Below are 4528 nucleotides of genomic sequence, written 5' to 3'. Positions count from 1 at the left end.
CAACTCACTCAGGATTGAGGTCAAGTTACCTATGGTCATCCTAGTGAAGTTAAGTCTCTATCATGAATGTCGTTATATAACGAGACGTTAACACTTCGTGGTCAGGTCTTATACAAACTCTTTATATAAGATGCCCCCGCTCGCATGTCCCCACACGAATGATCAGGATCAGACCATCTGTAGAAAGTCACAACACTTGTAACTATTTTACAAAGCGAGCCGCATCCATAGCATTACCAGGATAAGGTTTCCGTCCTATATCCATATACTACAGACCATTTTTGTTATCACTTAAGACATGATCCACTTGTATGTTATCACATACATGCTTAAGTTACATAATGACAACCAGGGATTTTAGTTTATTGGTTTGTGGTAAAGCAAATAAAACATTCAATGTACAAAGTCAAGAAATGAAGTAAATATCATATATTATACATCACAAACGTTCGTACAAATTGTGTTTACAAACTACAGGACACGAGACTTTAGGGCATCATCCCCAATAAATCCTTCACCAACTCCAACCACCTATGTTGTTTCATGTTCAACTCCTCTGACTGAACAAGTACTTCAAACTCTTGTGGTCGGTGAAAATGTGTATTTTCTCCCCATACAAATAATGTGTTCAGATCTTTTAAGGAAAAACCACTACTACCAACTTCAGATCATGGGATGGGTAATTCCGTTCATGATTCTTCAACTAATGAGAAGCATAAGTAACCACTTTACCCTGCTACATTAGCACGCATCCAAAACCTTTCTTGGAGGCATCACTATAGATAACCAAACCACCTCATCCATCTGGCACTGTAAGAATTGGAGTTGAACCCAGCTTCCGCTTGAGATTTTGGAAGTTGTTTTTTAAGGAACTCTTATCAAAGAGTACCTATGAGCGGAAGCAAGATCGTTCCAAATTCATCGTGATAGAAATAAAAGCATTCAAAAACAAACATACAAGTTATACATTTACTATCAAATTAAGACATGCTTTTAATAGCAAATACGAAGGAATGAGAGACATACCTCTTGAAGAACTTTTCTTCTCTCTATCTCGCTCTTGTCATGAACAACAGCTCTCGCTGTTGCTACAACACCATGCCAATCGTCTACCAAATCTCACTGTTGCTCACCACTGAACGATCTTTTATACAAACAAGCAGAAACTAGGACACCACCACTCAATGTCCTTGGTATTATCGGAGTTAGAATCCAGGAGGTGTGGGTTTGTTGGATTTGGTAGAGGGAAGGAAGAAGCACGATTGTATTCAACGACCAAGCAAATGGAAGAGATTTTGTGTCTATCGTATAGATGGGTGCTTGATCGTTTAGAAAAGGTGCACGATTGTTTAGGTAATCGAGTATGATCATTTTGTCGTTTAGGTAATCTCACTTTCACACATGATCGTTTCATAAAAGCTATACTATCGTTTAGGTAGACTGCACGTGTACATGATTGTTTAGGAAAACTTGAGTTATCGTGTAGGCTCTCGTTAGCTATATGATGGGCAGTGTATAACTTAGTGAAGCGATTGTCCGATACTATTGCAAAAATGAAAACTATTTTCATTTTATCCCTCACTTATGAAAACTGAATGCAACCTCCCACTTTCATGTATAGTTATGGAGAAAACCACCAACAATTATCTCATATATAAATAAATATAATAACTAACTTATCATATTATATTTATAACCTATAGTTTTAATACCACATCATATGAAACATACAAACCATAGTCATTTTTACCTCCACTAGATAGAAATCATATTTATATCCTTTTTCTCCAATTAATGTATCTCATATATCATGTCAACTATATCATATATAATTGACCAGTTTAATCATATCATATATAATTAAACTCCTTCTTTTCAATTTGAACATTTCAAACTAACCCAAAAACTGATTCTCAACTTGAATCTATTAAGCTTTAGGAATTCTCTTAGGCAGCTCCTTGCCCCGTTTCTTGGATTCTTCCTTTTTTCAAAAATTTCAAATTCAAACATTATTCCTCTAATAATCTCAATTTATTCATAAATTACCTTAAAAATTATAATAACCAGCTTACCTACTTTAAACAACCCAAAAATAGGTTGAACTTTTCCAAAATAGCTTTTTGACAGTTATTTTGACAAGTTGGGAGGTGCTAGGCAGCAGATGGACGCATCTATGCATGCAGGTGGGCAGGGGGACATGCTGATCGGTAGCTCTCGCATAGGAAGCACCGGGCGTCTCGGCGTACGCCTGGATGATCGTGTGCAAGCTGGGCGATGCGGTACATGCAAGCGTGTGTTCGTATTGGAGTGCGTGCATCCGGATATGTGTCTAGCAAGGCACGCGTGCTTGGGCTTGCGAGAATGCGTGACAAGGCTACTGGGCGACGCAACTCTTAAGAACTCAAAAGGCAATGGCAGTCCGGTATCCTTCACTACCCTCATTTCTGAGTATTTTAACTTTGATTTCACTCAAATGACCTGAGTGATTTGTAAGAGTCCTTCGTCCAGAGCCTCCTATTTACAGGCATCCAAAGTCCCCACAAGCTCAACACATCCTACTTGGCTGCATGACCAAATGTTCTGCCTTCGTATTGCCAACGCAACTCTTTGCCACAATGAAACTGATGTGTTTTCCTTTCCCTTAGCTAACGCACAGATTCTCCCTTACATGCCTCATCGGCTATCCACCTAAATTTGCACGAGATCCCAGACTTCCTTAGTTTGCCATATGCTTGGACGAGCTGGTACTTCCCACTTGCTCTCCAAGTTCTCCTTCATCAACATATACACCACTTAACTTGGTCGCATGGCTTAGCTATTATCAGCCCATAGCTCTCTTATCAACGCATCACTTATGCCACACTAATCATCAAGGCATTGCAAGCCCTTTCTTGGCCGTATACCTTTCTTCTCTCGCGTGGCTCACCTTTGGCACATGCGTTCAACTAGGCCTATGACCATCATAATCTTCCAATGCATACTACTTGCTCTAGCCTTGTCCTATGCTCCCCAATGCCCTCGAATTTCCTTGGCACATAGCACATCACCAACACATACCGACCCTTGGGACAAGCTAGGTCTCAACTCAACGCCTCATGGTTTGTCTTACCATCTCCTAGCCTCTTGCTAACGCATACCTCATGACTAACGCTAGCATGTCCTTGTTGCTCACCAATGCCCTTAGTCTCTTGCTCAAGACCAACACAAACTAACTTCACAAGCCTTGTGTAACACAAGCCTCATCAACGCATAGACACTTCACTATGCGTCCATCATGGCTTGGCCCATCGTCTAGCTCATCGTGTACCTCTTGTGCTCATCACATAGCTCATCATCTTGTAATCTCTTGCTGTCACTCATCATCTAGCCGTCTCGCTGTCGCTCATCGTCTAGCGCTTACGCCCATCACATAACGCTTATGCCCCATCATATAGCTCCATCGTCTAGTGATCTCTCGCTGTCACTTATCATCTAACGGTCTCACCATCGCTCATCGTTTAGCGCATAGCCCATCGCATAGCACGTATTCTTGTCGTCTAGCACTCACGCTTGTCGTATAGTGCCATCGTCTAGCACTTGCTCTAACGCCTAGCACCTATAGTTTAGCGTTTGTGCTTATCGTCTAGTGTCGCAAGCAACTATACGATCCTTCACGTGCATGCTCCATTGCACAGTGCCCATGCTTGCGCGCATTCTTGCTTACGTCTTTCCCATCCCTTGATGATCTTCCTTACTGCTTGCTCACGCAGCCTCTTGCCATCCCAACGCATGCGTCCCTACCTCACAAACTTAACGCATGGTTGTCCTTGGCTTTAACGCCTAACCCCTTATAACCCTACAAACTTTGACAACTACATCAAGTGTACAACATACCACTATGTTCGTCTAGCTATCTCTCATATGTCCCACATGGCTTTGGTTAATCTCAATGGTTTGGCGCATGCTCCATACTTGTCCTTTGTTTGAATCCCTCACACCACGCATGGTGTTCATAAGCTTCAATACTTAATCAAATTTTTATTACTTACCACTTTTTACTTAACCGAATCTTCAAGTTTAGTCCTTAAGATTTACTTTTAAATACTTAGGGTGTTCTCCTCTTCTTTGATTTCCCTATAAGTTACTTAACTAATCAAGCTTTAATCTAAGTTACTTAGATTAGGTTTGGGGTTTCACATTTACCACCTTCTTAAAAAAAACTTCGTCCTTGAAATTTGATGAACATTCATAAAACAAACCACATATCAAAGTTTTAATTACAGAAAGATGACTTCCACGCTAATCTTCTACAGCTTTTCCTTTGTTTCTTCTGGCATCAGGCATTTCCTCATCTTGAGTTAAACCATATAGTTGTCTCAAGGTTTGCTTCCCTGCCTTATCCTTTCTACTTTCAACACTACGTCCTCTTCATGAACTCAGAGGTCTGGCTCCTTGGCTAATTGTTTGCGACATGCTTCCACCTACTTGACCCACTACTTGGGGACAGTCCCTCTTAAAATGTCCCGGTTCTCCGCACTTATAGCAAATA

Source organism: Benincasa hispida, chromosome 6 (genome assembly GCF_009727055.1).
Source record: "Benincasa hispida cultivar B227 chromosome 6, ASM972705v1, whole genome shotgun sequence".
In the NCBI taxonomy this organism is placed as follows: Eukaryota; Viridiplantae; Streptophyta; class Magnoliopsida; order Cucurbitales; family Cucurbitaceae; genus Benincasa; species Benincasa hispida.
Note: the sequence above shows the minus strand (reverse complement) of the source record.